The sequence below is a fragment of the Eleutherodactylus coqui genome, chromosome 1 (genome assembly GCF_035609145.1).
Source record: "Eleutherodactylus coqui strain aEleCoq1 chromosome 1, aEleCoq1.hap1, whole genome shotgun sequence".
Classification (NCBI taxonomy): Eukaryota; Metazoa; Chordata; class Amphibia; order Anura; family Eleutherodactylidae; genus Eleutherodactylus; species Eleutherodactylus coqui.
Window position 1 is genome coordinate 87430127 of NC_089837.1, and position 23918 is coordinate 87454044.

At 46.7% G+C, this 23918-nt stretch overlaps 1 protein-coding gene across 2 annotated transcripts in view; it reads left to right on the forward strand.

Moving 5' to 3' along the window:
- Nucleotides 1-10756: 10756 nt before the first annotated feature.
- Nucleotides 10757-23918, forward strand: part of PPP2R3A (protein phosphatase 2 regulatory subunit B''alpha) — a 160052-nt gene continuing 146890 nt past the window's right edge. Inside the window, exon 1 of one of the 2 annotated variants that reach the window (XM_066597985.1) lies at nt 10757-10849. The gene's annotated coding sequence lies outside the window, so the exon portion shown is untranslated. The remainder of the gene's footprint in view (nt 10850-23918) is intronic. The other variant, XM_066598002.1, reaches the window with a different exon arrangement.

A 23918-nucleotide genomic window follows, 5' to 3' on the forward strand; every position in this document is an offset into this window, starting at 1 on the left:
ACCAAGCCTGGCCACTGCAGTGGGAATGAAGCTGTCTACTTCCTGCAGAAAGCAGCTCAGTGTACAAACACAGCAGCCCTGAGAACAGCTTATTGGTGAGTGTCCCTGACAGATCTACTATTGATGACCTAGGATAGACCGTCAGTAGTTTACAACTGGACACTCCTGTTAAAGCACACATATAATTCTGACATATAGAACTGCAGTTCAGTATGCAAGTATACTTTGCTAAGTAATGCTGGGAATTTTTTATTTGCTTCTGGGGCTAGTATCCTTGGTGGGGCCCCTAGGAAATGGGTGTGCTGGGAATTGCCCAGTCTGCTGCCAACTAAAACTGATTCCATCTATCACTATGAACTGGAAGCAATAATGTATGCCAGGTGGGACCTGGAGTACATTTCTGTCTAGGGGTATGGAGCTGCCAAGGATGCGCTGAATACATGAAGAAGCTGTGCCTTCAAAACAGAATGGTCCAATTAAACCCTTGGATGACGGTCCACAGCAGACAATGAGCCCCAGTAAATTAGATCCCAATAAATACAATTAAAACAATATACTGTACCATTTGGTTTAAATTGTTCTTCATCAGACCGAACACTTATCTCCAGAAACTCCTCATCCTCATGTACCAGGTGGGTAATGCATAGTCCTGCGTTCTTCCATCAGGGTCATCTTCATTCATGGCGTGCAGCACTCTTGGAATATAAACCTTTCAGTGTGCTCCCTTAGCAATGCGCAGCGCCCTCCATCTGCTAACGTCTACGCTGTTTGACAAACTTTTGTGGTGAGCGTATAAACTGTTCCAACACCATTTCTAAGGAAGTAGGACTTGTTGCTGTGTGACGCCTCCCAGATCTTTGCTTGTATGGATCACACACGGTGCCATATGTTGTATGTACTTCACACACATCCCTAAATTTCTAATACCACTTCAAAATAGTCTTACGTTGCTTGAAAGTTAAGAATGCCTCCATCATTTTATTTGTCGCTCCTGACGGCCATATAGTGGCTTTAGCAATCGTGCGACTACTGACATCTTTAGGGACAGGATTGTCACGGGTGGCGAGTGTGACTCAGGTTGCAGGAAGGCGATACAGACCACAGAGTACCAATGCTGTATACAAAGTTTATTTTTCAAGACATAATTGAAATCAGTCCCAGTATGAGAATAAACAAGCAATTTCATGTTACAGCAGCCTAATGCCATCTGCACCAACCCAGTTCTATTACTAAAATAGGTGATAGGAAAACAATATTAACTTTCCTTTGCAAAGACATGCTCTATAACACAGGAATGTATAGTGAATGGGTTATAAGTCCCAGTACTCCTGAGAAAAGCTTCTACTCACTGCTAACAGTAAAATAAACCGCATGTTTATTTATCGACGTCCTTGCTGCTATAGCTTGCTTTGATACGCCACATTAGGCCTCTGTCCGTGAAATGGGAGGGCTGTCCACTCTAGAAATCAGAGCTCCAACATTCCTATATAGATTATATAACAGGCCTGTTACATTGACTCAGTCCCTATAGAGGTCGACCTCACCCACGGTTCGTAGAGTGCAAGAGGAGGAAAGCCTTGTCTAGATATTTCCTATTTGGTCTTCATTTAGGGTGGACACTCACTAGTGTTATTTTCTCTCTTGCGCTGCGAGAGCACGAGAAAACTCTCGTCTCGCAGCGCAAGAAAGACGCCGGTATAGAAACGGCATATCGCTAGTGCTTTCAATGGGGCCAGCGGCAGCAGCTCTAGCCCCATTGAAAGCATAGGGAGAATGCCGCAGACTTCTGCCACAGCTGTGGCAGGAGTTTCCTTCATCCCCGCGGGGATGAAGCAATCCTCTGCCACAGCTGTGGTAGAAGTCCGCGGCATTTTATTCCATTGCTTTCAATGGGATCGGCACTGCTGCCGATCCCATTGAAAGCAATGTTTTCTGCCAAGCCCCGCAGAATGATTATTGGGGAAGGGCTTGAAATATAAGCCCTTCCCAGATAATCATCAATAAGTGTTTAAAAAATATATATATATATATATTACTCACCTCTCCGGCGCTCAAACGCGTCTTCCTGCTGGCTCCCCGGCACTGCTATTAAGCTCTTTCAGCAGTCGGGGATTTAAAAATCCCTGCCTCCTGAAAGGGCTGTGCAGATTGGCTGTGCATGAATGAATAGCTAAGGGCTATCTGTCATTGGCTGAGCGCTCAGCCAATAGCTAAGCAGTAGCTGCTATTGGCTGAGCCCTCAGCCAATCTGCACAGCCCTTTCAGGAGGCGGGGATTTTTAAATCCCCGACTGCAGAAAGAGCTTAATAGCAGTGCCGGGGAGCCAGCATGAGGACGCGTTTGAGCGCCGGAGAGGTGAGTAATATTTTTTTAAACACTTATTAATGATTATCGGGGAAGGGCTTAAATTTCAAGCCCTTCCCCGATAATCTTACTGCAGAGCTTGGCTGAAACCACTGCTTTCAATGCCGATCCCATTGAAAGCAATGGAATGGAATGCCGGGGACTTCTGCCACAGCTGTGATAGCTGTTACAGCTGTGGCAGAGGATTCCTTCATCCCTCGGTCCCCGCGGGGATGAAGGAAACTCCTGCCACAGCTGTCACAGCTGTGGCAGAAGTCTCGGCATTCTGCTTCTCTTTTCAATGGGGCTAGTGCTGCTGCTGCTGGCCCCATTGAAAAGACTGGCGATATGCCGGCGTCATGCCAATATCCCGGCGTAATGCTGGCTTTTTTCTCGCACTGCGATGCAAGACTTTAACTTTACTCTCGCATCGCAGTCGAGAAAAAAACGCCAGTGGGTGTCCACCCTTACTCAGTCCACTATCATAGTGCCTATTTGCTCCATCATTTGTATTCCCCTCTGCAGGCGGTTTCACCATCAAAGCTCCACGACACCAGTGGACTCCGCACAGCACTCAAAGTTTCTGTGTTGCAAATGTTGGGTTCCTCAATCTGAGATGGTGTCCTGAGCACTCTGCTTTGCTCCAGAAATAAGGCTCAGCAAAGAAATGGCGTTCCTTCTCAGCTTCTGTATCAGCACCCCTCACAGCAGCTCATACTTCCTGGTCTCTGGCCTCATGTCCACGGGTGGATAGGATTACACATGCTGGAGCCAGGCAGCGGAATGCGACCCTGCCCGTGGCCGAGCACACTGCAGATCTTCTACTTACCCGTTTGAGTCTTCTATCTTCTTCACTGCGGACATGGGCAGAAGCGCCGCCGCACATGGGCAGTGGAGTTTTTCTTTTTTAAACTCCTACTTTCCTGCGGAATCTGTGGCCTGTCCAGGAATTCAATTGCAGATGGGCCACGGATCAGACGGCTTCCATTGACTTCAATGGAAGCCGTCCGTGAGGGATCCGCACTGAAATGGAGCATGCTGCGATTTTTTTTCCTGACCAAAAGGTCTGCAAATTAAATCCACATGCTTTATTTAATTTGCGGACACCCATGTATCTCTATGGGCTGCTTGATTTGCAGATTTTCCGCGCGGGTGCCACAATTTAAACCCACCTGTGGACATTGGGCCTCTCTCTGTGACGCAGTTACCAAGTCTCTAGCAGAGCTGCTAGAATTTTTAGGACCTGTAGAGGGGGGCTTACCCCTATCTATTATGCATAGGGGCTGACTCTGGGCTGGTGGCATCATAGAGGCTGTCTAGCCCCTTACATGTTTATACTACAAATTGCCACCATAATTCAATTTGGATTTTTAAAAAAATGACATGCATAACCACTATTGAAATGTATATATAGTATATTTTTGGGCCCCCCTATTTATGCAGTACATATAGTATTGCAGATATGATCTGTACTATGTATGCAATATTAGAAAATAAGTAACTTAAAACGTCACTAGTTTTTTGAATGAGTTAGTGCCAGCTTCTCTCATGGCATAGGGCGGTAGACATATTAAAGGGGTTTTGCAGGGAGAATACTACTGATGACCTATCCCCAGAATAGGTCATCAATAGTTGATTGTCTGGGGTCTGTCGATCTGGACCCCCGTCCATCAGCTGAGTGGGTGCATGCTGTCTTCTATGTTAGAGAAGCGGTTACTACCTGCTTTCCTGGTGGTCTCCAACAGTACAGTGGCTCAAAGAAACCTGGGAGCGCCATAAACTAAGATTTGGGGCTTGTAGACAAGGTTCCAGGGAGGTAGTTATTATACTCACCCGGATCCCTGGAAGTTGGTGTCCATGGACTCATCTGTGTAGGCTGTATATTGTGAAGTACTTCTGTAGGTGAAACCCTACAGAATTCCTGAAGCACGTAGACAGGCCATATCAGAGGAAGTAATGAAGATGTTCGACCTTGGGGTCATTGAAGTGTCAAAAAGTGAATGGTCTAGTCCCATTGTCTTGATTCCTAAGCCCGATGGCACCCTGAGGTTTTGCAACGACTTTAGGAAATTGAACGAAGTCTCTAAATTTGACTCCTACCCGATCCCCCGAGTAGACGAGCTAATAGAAAGGCTAGAACATGCTCGGTTCTTCTCTGCCTTAGACCTGACTAAAGGGTATTGGCAGGTACCACTTACCGACGAGGCCAAAGTAAAGACTGCCTTTTCTACTCCCGAGGGACTCCTCCAATATGTCTGCCTACCGTTTGGGCTACATGGAGCACCAGCTACGTTCCAAAGAATGATGGATATCATCCTGAGACCGCACCGCCGGTATGCCTCCGCCCATCTGGATGACATCATTCTATTTAGTACAGACTGGGAGAGTCACTTGGCAAAAGTACAGGCGGTAGTTAATTCCCTCAGGGATGCAGGGTTAACGGCAAACCCCAAGAAGTGTACGTTGGGAGTGGAAGAAGCACGTTATTTGGGGTACATAATAGGACGAGGAGTGATCAAGCGCCAAATTAATAGGGTAGAAGCCATCCAAACCTGGCCCCAACCATTAACAAAGAAACAGGTGAGAGCGTTTTTAGGGATTGTAGGCTACTACCGCAGGTTCATCCTTAACTTCGCCACCGTAGCAGCGCCCTTGACAGAGCTAACAAAGGGAAGACGTTCTACCATGATCAAGTGGAGTGATGAGGCCGAGCAGGCATTTTGGAAGTTAAAGACATCCCTGTGTAGAGAGCCGGTCTTAATTACTCCCGACTTCAGCAAAACATTCATAGTACAGACAGATGCGTCTGAAGGTGTGGGGGCTGTCCTTTCCTAAGTGGTTAGAGGCGAGGAGCACCCAGTCACCTATCTTAGTAGAAAACTTACCCCCGCAGAGAGAAATTATAGCATTGTGGAACGAGAGTGTCTGGCGATAAAGTGGGCTTTAGAGTCCCTACGGTACTACCTGCTGGGACCACCTTTCAGATTGGTGACAGACCACTCCCCTCTCACCTGGATTAGTCAGGCCAAAGAGCGAAATGCTCGGGTGACGAGGTGGTTCCTTTCGCTACAAAACTTTAAATTTAATGTAGAGCACAGGGCTGGCAAGCTACAAGGAAATGTCGATGCGTTGTCCCGAACCCACTGTTTGATTAGTAAAAGTGTTCGCCCCTACGGGTTCAAGCAGAGGGGAAGGGTATGTTAGGTACTGAGGGGTGTAGTGGTGGATGGTCGCTACGTCGCCCCTCGGTTCCGGTATTAAGCATAAGGGGACTGGAGGAGGGTCCTGTCTCGCTCTCAGAGACATAAGAAACTGGGAGTGTAATGCGGTCGCCAGCAAATAGCTGCTGGAGATCTGTTGTTTAAAAATATCCGGGTCGGGTTTTTTTGGAATGGATGGCAGGTTGGTAGTGGGGCTGTTCATTCCACCTCCTCCACTCCAGGGTATGGGCAAGACCAATCAGCCCAGGGGCTGAGGCTGAGCCAAACTAAAGGTGCCTTTAAATAGCAGGTGCACAGACACAGAGGGAGCTAAGATGGCTGCTCAACCCTGGCAGCCTGTGTGACCGGCTTGGAGGGAGAAGCCCTGCTGTGCGCTGCCCCGGCTAAGTGCGACCTGAGCGCTGGGCTCTGGACTATTGCCTGTTTACCTGATATCTGGACTATTATTTGTTTGCCTGAAGTTAAGGGCGAGCACCCACTGGCGTTTGCGTTCTCCGCGGGAAAAAAACGCAGCGTTTTCGCCGCGTTTCTCGCGTTTTTTCCGCGCGTTTTTCGCGGCGTTTTCGCGGCGTTTTCCGTTAATTTCCATTGACATTCATGGGTGCATTAGGAGAAAAATAGGGACACATATGCAACTGACAGTTCCTATGTTAAAAACGCAAACGCAACGCAAAAAAAACGCCAGTGGACAGGAACACATGTTATCTCTATGCCTGTGCAGGAAAAACGCAAAACGCAAAACGCAGGTAAAAAAACGCCAGTGGGTGCTCGCCCTAAGGTTGGACTTTTTATGTTGCTGGTATAAAAATAAACACAGGCCACGCCTATATTTGGACTGCATCCGCTGGTGTTCCGCCTCTGTGTATCAAGAAACCCGCACGCCTACCGAGCTATATCCCCACAACATGCACACAGTTTTCTATGTGAGCATGCATGCACAGCTGCAGAGATAAGTCCACTGACTCCAACATCTGCAGGTGGCAGTGCAGAAACAGGGAGTCGGGTGAGTATAAAAACTACATCCCTAGACTCCTCGGAACCTGCCATATGAGCACCATAACTAACTTTATGACACTTATAGGTGCTGACAGGCTCCCTTTAATGCCTTCTTCCTTTTTAAGCTGACATTGCTTCCTCCAATCTGTCTTGTTGGCTCAGGGTTATCAATTCTGCCTTCATAAAGTTTCACATAGGATTACAACTGTGCTGGCACTTTCCATGTCAAATGCCAAAGGAGACAGGTGGAAGCGCTGTGATTACAGAGCGGGGCTGACTCTCAGTGCTACCATGGAGAATATCAGCACTGCTATGTATGTCTCTCTGGCTGGCAATGCCTGCTATCTCCGTGCCAAATATTTCTAGATAAATGCATCAGACTTCGTCTCCTAATGTTAATTCTCTTTCCCAATCCTAGTGGCAAATGGGAAGTGCAAACAGTCGTGTGATAACCAAGTCACTCCCAAGAGAAGGAAAAGTTAAAAAACAAATCTGGATGGAAATGATGTATTATGTGACCAGATTAAAGTACACCAAAAATGTCCTTAGTCCAGGAGTATTCCTAAGGGAACTTACAGGTCGGACTGCATATTGAATGTGACAATGTAATATGAACGAGGCATACATAATCAGTCATGCAGTACATCCCAGGGTCTGTTCAGATCTCACTATGGCCTCCATTCAAGGGTCCTGTTAGGGTTTCTATTTAGAATCCCCAAAAATGCACCCTGGACAGGAGCTGAAGGGAACCTATCACAGCTATTGATGAAAGCTGCTGAAACAGAGGGACCAATAGATCTCTCCATTTTTGCAGGTTTCTGGCTGCCTCTAGCATTTTGCACCAGTAAGAACAGTGCAATCCACCACACTAAGTTACAGGTTGGCTCTTCGGGAGATAGAGGGACAGAATGGACTGCGGCATCTAAAGGGTTAACTGCTGCAATTAGAGCAATCTCCGATTTTTGAGATTGCCACTAAAGACAGATGACACCCACCTCTATAGAATGATACCTGACCGAGCGCTATACATGTATGGTGCACGTCGGGAAGGAGTTAGAGGGATTTTCCCACCAATCACATTTATCCACAGGATAGGGGGTCCGCAGTGTTTTCTGTCATTCCCAGAGAGTTTGATGGCCAGCTACTCCAGTCAAACTCCTCCTCACTCCTGAAGAATCGGGGACTCGGGACCTCTGTCCTGGTGATTAGTGGGGGTGTCAGTGCTGATAATGGGATTGCTGAAAAAAAACATTTAGCCATAGGCTGCCATCCTCTTGGCACGTCCTGTTAATACCACAATGACAGTTTTTGGGCACTATGACACGATGGTGACAGGCGGAGATGGAAGAAGCTCGTTTTATTAAAAATAAACTTTTACTAAACCACAAAAATTATTTACATTTCATCACTCTTGGGGCTTATTCACACTAACACATTTACACTGCATATTACACATGCAAAATATGCCCGCAATACTTCTGTGAACACAACCCGTTGGTTTCAATGGCTTTGGTCACGTGCTTTTTTATTTGCGCATTTCAGTTGTGCGAAAAAAAAGCAGCATTTCTTATTTTTGTGCGTATTGTGCACAAAAATAGCATATATTAAAAGGCAATGCACGTGTAAATACGCCTGTATGAAGCCAGCCTGAAAGAGACAGTAACTAAAAAGTCACTGAAATCCAAATTGCTATTCACATTATACAACACATCGGCTGGTACATTACTACTTGGTTTCTGTACTGTTTCAGCAGCAACACAGGTGTTGTAGCGGGCCTTAAACATACATGCCCATTCTGTAGAATATTTGACAACAAACTGTTACATAGTTCCGATCCCTATACATACAGGGCTCTAACCATACTTTTGAGTACTAACATGCATACTGACAGCTGTTGGGATTCCGCATCCAGCTTCCATCTGCCAATGTCAAGTGGAAGCTAATTAGCTGCACACACCATGCGCACACACCATGCGCACACCATACACACACCTAGAACAAACCATACACACACCTAGAACACACCATGCACACACCTGGCACACACCATACACACACCTAGCACACAGCATATACACACCTAGAACACACCATACACACACCTGGCACACAGCAAACACGCTCCTGGCACACACCATATACATACCTGGCACACACCATACACGCACCTAGCACACACCTGACACACACCATAGAGGGGCTTTATACATCCCTGATAGCATACATGTGTGGAATGCTTCCTTCAAATCCATACTTCTCATGACTCAGTCATTCAGCCCATACCTCTTGGAATTCTAACACTAAACTCTTCCAGTGAAAGCAGCCTCTGACTGAAGTTTCCTGGGCCCACCTGAGGAAATGACTCCAAGGGCCCACCCTGTGTGTATACAGGACATGCGCACATGAATTGCGTACTTGCTGCGTGCTGACAATCCCCATACACTATCTTGGCATGGATGCTTGTGTAATATGTGCCGAGATAGTGCATGCTGCGATATTTTCTGCGCACGCATTCCACGCTGTGTGTGAGAGGTACAATTGAAATTCAATGTGAAGATTGGTACTCTGTATTATGTGCGTAATTTGTGATAGTATACGCTCGTGTGAGAGAGCCCTAAATGTCATCTCAGCCAGCCTATGCGTCTATGTGATAAATTGGGTAATCCGTTCCAGTTTATGATATGGACGCATAGACTGGCAGAGATGCTGTATGCCACCTACCTGTATGTAGGGCACTGAATGTACTGAGTGATGTGCACCACTTGTGTAGGGTGTGGGGGGCCGGAGGTCCGCTCCTGACTTGGGAGCCCACCAGTCCGAGGGGGAGTAAAAGTGTGGAAGTCTTGTCAAATATATGGCTGTCCTTGGCTCTATCACTGTGTTGTATATACAGTAACTTAGGATATGCAAATGATGCTTGCGATCAGACTTTACTCTCAGTATATGGCCTGTGCGCCATTACAGCAGTATTAACCATATGAACATCATCCTAGCAAATAACTCTGCAAGTCCTTGCACTAACTATAGCACCACAAATAACTGCGCTTGCTAGCATTAACCCTTAGCAAAAGTCCCATAAGGTCCAAGACCACCACTCTGGCCAAGGATTCTATACGTAACAGTCTCAGGGTCCTTGGTGGTCCGGCCGCTTCTTCACCTGCTGCAGCAGGTATTTTCTTTGTCTGCACAGTGCCCATCTGTAATGAAGGTCTCTCTCAGTTGTGGCCCCCTGGTGGCTCGCCAGCATGGGAACACAGCCACTGTCGCAATTGGCCTCCGCCGCTTTAAACTCTGCCGTCTCTTCAAATTCTCGCAGCGGAATCTGACTGTCTGCAGGCGGCCTATTTTAAACGTTTACATTCATACAGGCGATTTTTTTTTTTTATTTTATTTTATTTATTTTTTTTTTATCGAACAGCCCCCCCCCCCCCTCCAAAAAAAGGAGCATGTTCCATTTTGTACCAATTGTGCAAAAAATAAATGAAATTTAATAGTCTATTCCAGTGTATCGGTGCTTTTAAAAAAATAATGCGCTACACTCGCTTGATGCCACTGAGATCCGGTTTTAATGCTTGTAACCATGGTAACCATATAAAATATATAAAGGGAACCAGGAAGTGCAGAGCCTGTTCATTTCTTTTTTTTTTTTTTTTCATGCGTGTAAAAACTGGATACAAAACTGAGGAAGCAAGTGCGGAAAAAAATTACTAAAACACTGAACAATTGCGTGAAAATCACACAAACGATTGCCGCTTTTATACAGATCACAATCTCGAATGTTCACGTGAATACACGGTAAAAATGTTACCAAAATGCAAACGCAGGGTTTACAGCTGGATTAAAAGTACAATAATAAGAATTCCATTCACTGACAGCAAGCAGAGGTCTGGAGAAATGTGAAGAATTGCATTGGAAAAAAGTTGCAGAACTTCTCATCATACAGAAGCCCCATTAACCTCCTTTAAGCCCTCCTGTCGGCACTTATAGATTACGGGGCGTGCAGGGTTAATAGCACCTCCGGTACTCCCGCTATCTCACTGTGTCACTCTGCGAGCCGTGCGCCAGATTCTAAGTCCCTCCTCTCGTCACCTCATTGGCCAAGTGCCTAGAAGTGGCCCCGCCCCCAGTTCTCAGCACATACACACATCCTGCACATGGGGAGGGGGCGTGGCTGTGAACTTTGTACCACGTGACCGCAGCTGGCAGAGGAGCTGGAGAGCTGGGGGCGGCAGAACAGTAAGGAGACCCCGGAGAGAAGAGTCGTGCGGCCGCCGGGGAGCGCACTGCAGGTACCGGCTCTCTACAACTCCTGTGCTACGGCGTGTAGAGCTGCAGTATGTATAGCAGCTCGGGGACCCTTCTACTCTGTGTGTTGTGGGACTACAAGTGCAAGAAATGCACTTTCTATGGCTGGTGCTTCCATCTGCAGTGCGGGGCTCTGTGTCCGGCTGTTGCATTTACAGATGGTTCTTGTTGCAATATTGAATTGCGAAATGCGTTGCGAATGTGTCCCCCCATAATTGGCGCAGGGGTGTCGCTTCTGGCAACTTTTATGGAGTTGCAAAACTCATCTGGCGTGCAGGTGCCCCCTCTATACTGGAGGGATACGGTACGCTTGTAGAACTCTTGGGGCTCGTTCACACCCGCAGATTTCTGTCTGTGTATTCCGTGCTGCTAAAAGCCCGTTATTGGGCGATTCGCACTTGCGTTAGTTTTGCACACGCGTGAAAAAATCCAGCGTATGCTATTTTGCTACTAGTGAAGGCTATGGGGGATTTGGCGTATATATACACGTAATTGCTTGTACTGCGTGGGGCACATACGCTCGTGTTAGTGAGACACGTAGGAGAGGTCGGGTTGCGTAAGGCGATCTGGTATAATGTCACATCTGATGACTGCCAATGGGGTCATCGTGCTGCAAACTGCCACTTAACGCCGCTGCAGAATATCCCGCCGGGTTTGGTTGCAGGGTGCGTGCAGCTGTATTACCGTAGACGTCAATTTAGGGTCTTATTTACACGGGGGAGAAAAACGCGTGAGATCTGTGCGATTGTGAGAGGCGAAGAACTCGCACGTTGGGGTAACCCGTTATGTTCAATGGGTTGTAGTGCAATGTCTAGTTATATCCCCTACAGCAGAGGGGGCAGCTGGCTGATTGGTGGGGGTGAGACCCCCAACGATCTCGAGATTGGGACTTCTGTGTCCCGCTCTCCTGTCACTGCGGGGGTCGCTTCTCCCCCCCCCCCCCCCGCAGTGATGTCACTGGACGGAACACTAGTCGAGCGTGCGCGGTCACCACTACAGTGGAAGTGGGGGAAATCCTTTAGTGGGGAACGCTGCGGTCCTGTCGAAAGTGAGTGGAGCGCTGGTTGTGTTTATAGTGGGAGGTGCAGGAACCTCGCAGCAAGGAGGACATGGGACCCCTGTTCTCGAGATCGGCAGGGGTCTCAGTGGTGAGCCCCCCCACTAATCAGCAAGTTATACCCTATGCTGTAGATAAGAGATAACTTTATATTCTGGAACCCCCCCTTTAATTTAAATGATTGATTTGCTGTAGAGTGACATTTGTCGCCCTAGATATATATGATCCCTTGTGACCGCAGAACAGCTTTTTGGGAAGGCTATACTTATTAATCTGCGCACCTGAATAAGGACTAGTTCACACCTATGCAAAGTTGTTCAGTTTTTCTGCTTCGCGAGGCTACCTACATACAAGCAAGGGCGCTAACGGGCCGAGAAACTTGGCTTGATATCGCGTTGGTCTATCTGCGTTATACTCGCGGATGCAAGGCATTCCTTCTGTGAAATTCCGATCCGCTCATGTGCGATAGCAGGTCGGAAGTGTTTTTCTGTCGCACTCGCCGAACGGATGCGTCTTATACCTGAACGGTGCTGAACTGACCCAATTTGGTTGGATTTCCACCCGGCATCGCATGCTGCGCTTTTTCATCCTCTATTTTAACGGAATTCCGGTTCCAGGATGGATGTGAACAGGTATAAAGTTTGGGTAGCTGCCCATCAGCGGGTAAGACTGGCAGCCAGCGCCACCTCTCCACACTACCTTAGGTAGGTATTGCTTGTGATGCAGGGTTTTCACAACTCCTTTCCAGCCTGGGCATGGAGGATGAGCGTAGTTGTTGGCATTGCTGCGACTTGTGAGCATCGGTCCTGAATAGCGGGCAGCGATCTAGTAGTATGATATGTATCCCCAGGTTATATCTGCTGACATGATGGCCATCTAGTTGCAGTGTGAGCTTACTTCTGCTCCAGCTGTATGTGCGCTGCAGAGTGTTGTATAATCCTATCAGGCTTGTGTGTTCTCATGCGCCGCACATCTCCGTTCTACATACAGCGATTACTGCTTCCAAAAATATCCCCGTAGCGTATATAGTAACTGCAAAGGAGGAGATCCCGGATATGATCGTCAGCGGAACCTGGCGCTGGCTTGGTGCTGTGGACTGCGATGGCGTGGTGGGTACAATACAGAGTGGCAAAGCTTTTTTTTGAAGGCGAGATGTCTGCTGCGAATCCGCGTCAAGATCTGCATCAAATGGTGCCGCGGATCTGCAAAGCCACCACCTGCTTGTCACCGAGACTGATCTGCGGGTTAGGGATTGTGTTCACGCTGGCACTTCTGCTGCTCTTTGATGGCCGGAATAGTCTATGCTGCGGGTCGTTTCCTTCATCACAACTATTAAGTCAAGCTTTGATGCCGGTGTGAACGCAGTCTAAGGCTGGGGTCACACAGGGCGGAATCCCACCGGAAATCTTGCGGTTTTGCTGCAGCGAAAAACTGCAATGTTTTCCCTAGGAAAGCGCAGCTTCGAAACCCACGGCACTTGGCTGCAAGTTGTGGAGCTGCTTTGGCCACATGCTTTTCCGTTGCAGCCGGCGCTTTCATAGAAAGGAGCACAGCCGCAACGGGGAAAAAAAAATAGACTTGCTGCGACCTGGGAATTCGCGCCGGCTAATGCCGGCTTTGCTGCGATGGATTGGCCGTCCTGTGTGGACGAGATTTTTGACAAATCTCGTCGACATGGCTGGGGAACCCCCGGGATTAGCGGCCGCAGGCGGATTTGCCGCAGCAAAATTTTGCACGGAATTTCCGGGGCAAATCCGCCCTGTGTGAACCCAGCCTTAAAGGGGTTTTGTCATTACAACAAGATCCCGTCTACCTGCTCGGCCCGGCCTAAAGTGGGGAAAAAAAAAGAGGGCGTACTCACCTGTCTTGGAGCCCTGGATTGCAGCTGAGAGCCATTGGCGGCAACTTCTGGGTTGACAGCCCAGCGGAAGCCAGGTGTCATCTGCTGCCAATTAGAGGCTGCAGCATAACTGTACATGCGTCATCGTACATGCTCATGATAAACATACAGTGACACAGTGGCCTCTGATTGGCTACCTGACTTCCACTGGGCCGTCTACCCAGAAGTCGCCGCCAATACCGGTGGTGGCTATTGGCTGCGTCCTGGGGCTCTAGGACTAGCACGTATGCCATTTTTTTTCTCTCAAACTTTAGGCCGGGACCGAGCAGGTGGGCAGAGGTTTGATGTAATGACAAAACCCCTTTAAGGCCCTTCTACATGGAACAATTCTTGGTCAAATGCGCAAAAATGAACAGTAATTGTTCAGTGTAACCGCAGCCGTAGATCGAACGCTAAATTATTTGTTTTTCGTTCATTCTTCCTTCATGCATAAAAATCATGGTTGGCTCGTTCACTAATCGTTCGGTTTAAATACCGATCCTTCAGCTGTTTCGAGCGAAAGAGTGAACTAACATTGTTTGCTCATTCAAATGCGAATGCGGCGGGTCTAAGCAGCTGCATACGGGTGTATTTGCGTGCGTAATACGCAGTGAATTGAGCCCATTGGCGTATTTCAATGGGTTTGCTTATATACGGATATTTTTCCTGCACATTTTGGGCGCGCCAAAAAACCCCCTGCAGCATGCTGTATTTTCCTGAACATTTGCGCACCGAAGTTCCCCATAGTAGTCAATAGGGATGCGCAAATGTGCATGCGATACACTGTAAGATGCGTGAGCATTGCGTAATTGCGATTGAATAATAACATATAAAGGTTTTGAAAAACACTGCAGATTCTAAATCTTAGGGCTTATTCACACGTCCATATATTGGACGGGTTTTCACGCCCCGCTGATACACGGTGTCCCTTACTGCAGGGGGAAGGGGCGGGCTGGCCCGGGAGCAGTGCACTGAGCTCCCGCCCCTCTCTGCCCTCTTTACCCCCCCCCCCCCACTATTTGCAATGGGGGGAGGGCACGGGATGGGTGCAACGTAGCTCCGCCCTGTCCATTGCAAACAGTGGCGAGGGGTGGAGGGAGCTCAGAGCACTGCTCCCGGCCCGCCTCCTCCCCCTGCAGAAAGGGACACCGTATATCGACCGGGCGTGAAAACCCAACCGATATACAGACGTCTGAATAAGCCCTTAGCATGTCTTTCTGCCGCAAATTTAATCCTTGAAAAGCAAAGGTTAGAATCTGCAGCAGTTCCACAAGTAAATTGGCTGCCAAATCCGCGCCATTTGGATCTGCATTTTGGCCCCTGTATATTTACTGCAGATCTTCTGTTGAGGAACGCTCGCAGTATTTCCGTGAAGACAGCCGCAGGGTAGCGGAAATGCTGCGCATTGTCAGCAGTGGAGTTGCCTGCGAAAAATCTTCAGTAACGTAGATGAGATTGCAAGAAATCTCATCCAGACGCTGCGGAAAAAATCTGTAGCGTTAATTGACCTGCGATAATGCTTTAAAACGAAGAGATAAAATCTGTGGCCAATCCGCAGGAAGTACAGTTTTAGCTGTGGATTTATTGCAGGTTTTTCACCCGAAGATCTGGCCACATGCTTCAGGTAAAAGTTGGCCAACACGATGATGTGTATGTGAGCGTCCCGACTGTTCATATGTGTATGCGTGTGTATTTATGGCGGAAGTGGAAACCAAACCAAAGTCTTCTGTCTTCCTAAGAATAGTTACAGAATTTTACTGCGTGCAATCAAACAAAAGTTCAACATGTTGGGAATAAAACCTTTACTCATACTTACCTTTAGGTTGGTTACACACATGCATCTCTGCACCTAGATTACGGCATCAAGTAATCTAAGTGCAGATTACGGACTGTCGGTCTAATGATTCCATCTAACAACATCCCCAGTTCATAGAGTAAAGGCCCATTTAGACAAAACAATCATCACTCAATATTGGATCAAAGGTAATCTGTTGAGCGATAATCGTTGTGCGCATTTACACGGCAAAATGATCGCTCAAAATTCACTCAAACGGCAGTTTGAATGACTGTTTTGAGCATTCACTTTGCATAAGCTCTTAAGTAGCTAATTAGCTACTTAACAACTTATTAGTGTGTAAATGAAGGCTCCCGCTGTATGCAGAAGACAGCTGACAGCTACAGCTGCTGTGTTCTTGGAGCGCTCAGCTGGTATACCGCTGAGCACTCCGAGCAGGGTATGGAGAACACAGCTGGAGAGCTGTCTTCTGCATACTCCTGCTGTGTTCACAGAGCACTTAGCTGGTATCCTCTTGAGCGTTCCGAATGGGGTATGGAGAACACAGCTGCAGCGCTGTCTTCTGTATACAGCTGCTGTTTTTTCGGAGCGCTCAGCTGGTATTCCGCTTAGCGCAGTGAGTGGAGTATGCAGAACACAGCTGGAACGCTGTCCTCTGTATATAGCTGCTGTGTTCTCGAACGCTCAGCTGGTATCCTGGAGCGCTGTCTTCTGCATACTTCTTCTGTGTTCACAGAGCACTCAGCTGGTATCCCGCTGAGCGTTCCGAGTGGGGTATAGAGAACGCAGCTGGAGCGCCGTCTTCTGCATACTCTTGCTGTGTTCACAAAGCACTCAGCTGGTATACAGCTGAGCGCTCAGAGCGGGGTATGGAGAACACAGCTGTAGCACTGTCTTCTGCATACTCCTGCTGTGTTCACAGAGCACTCAGCTGGTATCCCGCCCGCTAAGCGTTCCGAGCGGGGTATGGAGAACACAGCTGGAGCGCTCTCTTCTGCATACTCCTGCTGTGTTCTCCGAGTGGGATACCAGCTGAAACAATAGTATCAGCGATCCCGCTGAGAACTCGGCGCGCGGTCCTGGTAAGTATCATTATTGTCTTTCATCTAGCTGAAAGACAACGATGAGCGAATTGTTAACGATAACTCCACGATGGCTGTGCGGTGAGACCCACTGATTCTCGCTTAAAAGACTGCTTTGGAGCGAATTTTGAGCGATAATCGTTGTCTAAATGGCACTGAACTGCACTTTTTTCAAACTTTTGAGCAACATGTCAAAAGTTTTAATCAGTTCTGAGGCCCCCCACTGAACGACGGGGTTGCAGTACTCACCTGAGCATTGTGACCCTCTTGGCTGTCTTCACCGCTTGTTGACTCCTCCTGGCAGCTGAAGGCAAAGACATTGTGTATAGAAGATGTCTAATATACCTCTGAGTTCGTCTTCAGCTGCCGAGAGGAGCCGACGGCAGGGAGACCCCACTGGTCACAACTGTGAGCTACTATGAAATTGGCCTTACGATGCATCTCTTCTGATACCAGGTAAACGTTTCTATGTCCGACTACTAATGGGAGATTTCCCGCTAATATAATTGTCTTATATTATATACTACGTGTATGCAGTTTCGTGGCAGGGTAAGACCGGGTTCACATCTGCGCTGGAGGCTCTGTTCAGAGGTCCTGTCATAGATCCGGCTCAAAATACCACAAGAAATAGCTCCGTTTGCAATAAGTCCTTGATGAGAGGTTAAAATCTAACGTCTTAAGGTTCTTCCACCAACAAGACATCCTACATAACTCTGGGAGAGGCTGATACAAGGCCTTTATAGACTGCATGATAATAAAGTGTTCATATTACCATTTCCATTCTCTGTATCTGTTCTGCAGTTTGTAGTAGATATTTTTTTTCACCCTGTGCTTCCTGGTTCATGAATAGAATGTCACTTCCAGAGACTCCGTCACCTACTTATAGCCCTATAAACTAAGCTTATAGAATCAAAGTAGGTGACCCACTGAGTTTGGGGATGTAATTTACTCTCCTCCTTCCCCATTATTCCCCCGGTGTCTGCGCTGAAGGCTACTGATCAGCTCATTGAGCGGGGTGCTAAATAGTCCTCCTGTTCTAATTTTATAATGGGCGGACTACTTGGTGGCGCCGCTCAATTCATTCAGCGGGGCATGCATTTACAGCGAACTATCATTCGTATTCTCTCAGGAATCCGAGTGATAATCATTCCGTATAGAAGCGCCTAAACGCTAGAGAAGAGCGAGAAGGATTCAAAGAAACGGCAGATGCAGCTCCAAATCCCTGCTATCTTTTGTGCAGCGCTGACCTGTGGATAGCAGCGCTCTCCCTCCTGGCCGGATAGTTGATGTAGTTTGGTCCTGGTGTATCCGCTGTTTACGGTTGTTGAGATAAGCAGGAGGATTTGCTGATCCGCTGTGTTTTGGAAGCAGATACCGGCGTGTGGTCTGTAGATACCGGCGGCTTCTGTGGGGAATACGGAACACATGGCCAAGTTTACCTTGTCAGATTTTCCCTACTGTTCGCAGTGTTTATGTGGCAGTAAACGTCTCCGGTGAACTTGTTTAAAGAACTTAATTGCATCTTAATTCAGTGAAATACATTCCATTTGTTGAGTACTTATGTTTTAGGACTTTTATGTCCCCCTCCCTTAAATTTTATGGACGCATTTTGCAGCAATTTTTTTCACTTAAATGCGTACGTTTTGGGCTGAAAATACTAATTCCTTCTCTACTCCAATCGGAATAAGCTCAGGTTCAGCAACCCTTTTGAAGTAATCAGTAACTATAAGGCCAATCTTACACAAGCACCTATTACCACGATTATCACGGCGTTTTGAATGGTAATCGCGGTATAACGCTCCCATTGATTCTTAAGATGAAGCATTTTCTGGCCCAGCATGTAGTTTAGGACCAGGTGTCTATTGCTTCTCAGATATCTGTTATCCTCCTGTACTATAGAGCGGCAGTGACTCTGTGTGACGCAATATGGCGCCCCGTTGCGTACTGGAGGTGAAGGGTATAGGGGACAGTAACTCTGCGATACGGCATTTGATGGAGGGTTTCACTTTTGCATTTGTATCTTTTTATAAACATTCTTCATTCTCCTGTATTTTATATTTTTGCCACCCGATATAACCTCCTTTTATGTATTGTTACTGAGGTTTGCGTTTCTCCATGGAGACGGATATTGCATGAGGCAATTCTATGATAATGTTCACAGCTGTTCGCTGGATTCTTAAGCAGTGATTTCCAGAGGAAAACCTATTGTTAAGCTCAAACCACTTGAATAAATGTTTATACCCACAATACTCGGGGGCCCGGGAGGAAACGGAGTGGTCAATAAAAAATGCTAATAACAGGACTAATTTGGCGTGTTTGTAATTGCAAATTTACTATAGGTAAGGAAAAAGGAGACGGGTAAGGGGGAAAAAAGTTTTTTTTAAATTTTTGTTGCAGAAAGGCAGGTCTTGGTACAGTATTTTCAAGCAGCGTAAAGTAGAATGTATCGCCTGATGGATGGAGGAGCACCTATTAGCATGTTCCTCAACGGTGGACTTCCTTATGTTCTGGTTAGGAGTTCACTGGAAAATGGCAACAGCTAGTGTCCTCCCTTAAAGTAGAGATGGCGCCGGTGTTCTCCAGGAAGGAGAATATTTTGCAGAGTACCCGCATAATAATAAGGTTGGGGATTACTGACCAACATGGTGAACATTCCTAGTTCTAGGACAAACTCAACATTCTTAGAATGTCTGGTGTCTTATCCAAGAGGTCGTCTTAATAAGACAGTCGTTGTCCATGTGCTATATTATATTTTTAGTAGCGTCCAACGCAGGGAAATGCTTACAGGTGCCTCTATTTAGGCATTAGAAGTCATTCCGAGGACTTATGCCGTGCGAGGGATTTCTAGGCTGTGGCGTATTTTTTCCGTTTATGCGTCGCACCTAGCCGTGTGAATGGACGAGAAAACTCTAATTAAGCTTGGGGCTTGATCGCGTCTTTTCTTCATTCACATGATTTAACCGCTTGTGCAGGAGACCTTTAAAAATGAATGACCTGTCCTCCGGATGGGTCATCAATATCTGCTCATTGGGGTCCGACGCTCCGTTCAAGAGCTGCAACCACTACAGTGTTTTCATGTAAGCACAATCCTATTGGCCGTCCTGTTCATCGCGGCCATTAAAGGGGTTGTCCCGTGCCGAAACGGGTTTTTTTTTTATTCAATAGGCCCCCCGTTCGGCGCGAGACGAACCCAATGCATGTGTTAAAAAAAACAACGTTTATTACTTACCCGAATCCCAGCGCTGCGGCGACTTCTTCCTTACCTTACCAAGATGGCCGCCGGGATCTTCACCCACGATGCACCGCGGGTCTTCTCCCATGGTGCACCGTGGGCTCTGTGCGGTCCATTGCCGATTCCAGCCTCCTGATTGGCTGGAATCGGCACACGTGACGGGGCGGAGCTACGCGATGACGCGTAGAAGGGGGTGGAGCCAGAACTCCGCTCGTGCCGAGACCCAAGAGAAGGGAGAAGACCCTTCTGCGCAAGTGCGTCTAATCGGGAGATTAGACGCTGAAATTAGACGGCACCATGGAGACGGGGACGCTAGCAACGGAACAGGTAAGTGAATAACTTCTGTATGGCTCATATTTAATGCACAATGTACATTACAAAGTGCATTAATATGGCCATACAGAAGTGTATAGACCCACTTGCTTTCTCGGGACAACCCCTTTAAGTACTTGCACAACACTGGAATACTCAAACAGCTGCTACAAATAATACCCATTCTTGAGTACAAACAGAAATAGTTTGCATGTAAACAGTGAAGCAGCGCTTAAACAAGAACTGAAGCCCCTCAAATCTTCCGATCGACGGGGGTCTTTGGCGCTTGGTACTATCGTTTCTTTTTTTTGCCTTTCAGAGGTGGACGACTATTACTCTGAAATGCGTTGAGGATTACCGGATCTCGCATTGTATAATGGTGCTCTTGTCTGGCAGTTTCCGGAGTCACTAGATGGACATATCTGTACCTTTCATGGCTCCATAGTGGAAATGCTCAAAGCTTCTTGCAGTCCTCATTAGTTTCTATGCACTTTATTAAACGTATCGATCCCCAATCGGCGGCCGTGAGTTGTGGCTCTTTGTACTGGATGCATGCTTTGATTCAAGTCTGTAAGATGATTTTCTTGCCGATAGTCTTCATGTAGTGCTGCACGTTTTACATGGTTACGAATGCAGCACAGCTATTAATGGACAGTCATGCATCACAATACCGTCGCACGTCTGCTGTCATCCAGCCCTAAATTGAAAGGAAAGCTTTGTCATTCTGTGTCTGTATCGCATGCTGTAGACTAAGGGCATTCAACTACTAAAGCTCCACTTGCATGGGTCTGCTGAAGTTCCAAGCTTAACATCAACCATCTCCCTCTTTATAAGCAGCCGTCTGGACACCCCAGTACCTCGGTTGCTATCACTAGGTGTCTTGCATTAATAGGTAGGGCTCATTCACAAGACTGTGGTTTTGGTGTATGTTATGCATGGTTGCGTGATGTGCAGTGAATGGAGTCGATGAACTTTCATTGATCCATTCACATTAGTCTGTAGATACGTGCTCTATTTCGCCACGTATCACACAATGTGAGCCCTTTTCTTTTTTTTATGAGTAGCATATGTAATGCTGTCTATACGAATAAATTGCGTATGGGCAACGAGATATACGCATCTCCGCTATGAGACAGAGCAGGGGATTAAAAAAGTCGCACTGCATATGAGACACGCTGTCATGCGCAGTGCACTCGCTGCTATACACGATATTCTGGACTTTCAAAGTTTGTAATATAATTAGACAAAAACGACAGTGTACAGCAAGAGTGAGCAGTGGAGATGTGATTTCTGTAGCTGAACACTGATTTACTATTAGTATCTGTGTGAGTCTCTCCTTGCCTTCCTCCCCCTTGCTCTCTACACAGTTTAATAAGCATAATCCCTAGTCGCCCGCACTTTAGATGGATTTTTCAGCACAAAAATCTCATTTTTAGGTAAATAACTAGCAGAACTGCTAGTTACTTTGTCATGTGGGCTATCCTATAAGTACAAATTGTTTGACAAGTTGGTGACCATTTAAACCATTGTGGACCACTGCCTGCTTGAGAGCTATGGATGTGGCAGCACTGGGCTCAGAACGAATCCATGCTGGCGCCAGGCGACTGTTTCCTTACAACTGAGGATGTTCCACGCAGGAGAACAGAGCGTGTCTCGATGGCGATGTTGCTTCGGCAGCAAACTGGACATCCATAGAGAGAAGCTCAACAGCCTATGGGCTGATGGATAGGTAGAATTACCTCCTTTACACATGGCAATGCAATTTAAAGAGAAATCCGTTACCCTGAGCCTGGTCTGGACATCAGGGGTCCACACTTGCGTATACGGTCCACATTCAGACCATGGTTCACCAGTTGAGTATCCCTGCTGTAGACCTTTGACTTCTCTCTTCCACTATCTATCACCGGATTCAACAAGGCCAAGTAGTCATCGGGTTGTATTGCTACATACATACCCATGACTATACAAGGATGCCTTTTTCATGCTGGATTATTTAGTAGAGGCATTCCGAGATTGTAACCTTTTTATAACCCTTCCGAATTGATATCTGCTGATGTAATGCAGGATTTTATAGATGAGGATTTGCTCTGGATTTTGGAGCAAGGCGCTAGTTGAAAAGGTTATACAGGCCAAGCTGTGGGGAAGTAAATAAAAACATGTTCAACTAAACATCGTAGCACTCAAAGGGGCCTACTCGAATAAATGTATAAAAAGGCCATTTAGGCAACATTAAATTGTGAAAAACTATTTTCCACATCATTCAATCCTTAGGATAGGCCTTCAATATGAGATCGGTGGGGTTTCGACTCCTGGCACCGCATTGATCAGCTGATTGATGAGGTTGCATCTCTCCGTTGAGTGCCATGTCCCCTTCATTGCTTCCAAGGCGCAGCTGTGTATATTTTCTAGTGACTGCACCAACCTTTCCAGAAGGAATAACAGAGGAACATCACAATGCTCTAGAGTTGTAACTTAATAGGCGACGTAAACTGACTTGGTAGGAGAGTAGTGATGACCGTATGAAAAGTTTGGTTCGGCGGGTTCACCAAATTTCAGTGAAATGTTTGGCCCAAATTAGGTTGATCTGAACCGAATTTCATAATGTCCCTAAAACTGTAAGGGGCATACGTACCTGTCCTCTGTCCACCATTTTTTTTTCTTGCTCTTCCTCTTCATCCTTGCCTTCCTCCATTTTTTTCCTTGCTCTTCTTTTTCGTCCTTGTCATCCTCCTTTTTTTATTTTTTTTTTTTCTCGCTTTACTCCGTGCTTGCTGTCGTCCATTTCTTTTTTTCTTGCTCTTCCTAATAAAGGTGGCTCAGTGGTTAGCACTGTTGCCCTGGTTTTAAATCTGAGCAAGGACAACATCTGCATGAATGTTTGTGTGAGTCTCTACAAACACTTCTACAAACTCCATGCAGATGTTGTCCTTGGTCAAATCTGAACTTTGGACTCCTTTGCTGCAAGACAACCGTGCTAACCACTGAGCCACAGGTATTATGAAGAAAAAATAATTTTTAACAGGTTCGACTACGACAAATTACTAGAGATGAGCGAGCACCGAAATGCTCGGGTCCGCGTTATTCGAGTCGAGCTTTTCGAAAAATTCGAGAGCTCTACTCGAGTAACAAACCCCATTGACTACAATGGGAGACTCGAGCATTTTCGTATGTGGGACGCAGGGTCCCGAGCTTTTTTTTATTTTTTTTATTTTTTCCTGTCTCTGTCTCTCTTTCAAAACTGGGATGGGGTCGAACACGGCTTGATGCTTGTTCGAGTAACGAACACCATCTAGTACGCTAATACTCGAACGAGCATCAAGCTCGGCAGAGTATGTTCGCTCAACTCTACAAATTTACCCGAGGTTCAGGTCCACTCTGAACCAAACTTTTAGCAAAGTTTCCTCTGAAACAGGGTTAGACTATCTCAGTTTCCTAACACTACTGGAGAACCCATGTGACCTTCTTAAGATGCTAGGAGAAAATCATAACTGATAATAAGGGTATTGCACATGAATTGCTGCATCACAAAACTTGTAACTTATTAAATGGTGTTCTTAGATGCCCCGCCTTAGACAGTCCATCCATCTGGCTTTCATGCCTTTAAGCTCTAAATACCAAATAGGGGTGCTGTTACTATGTTTTACTTAGTTTTGCTAAATTAACACAGCATTGCTTATTTCTTCTTTTTTTTTTTTT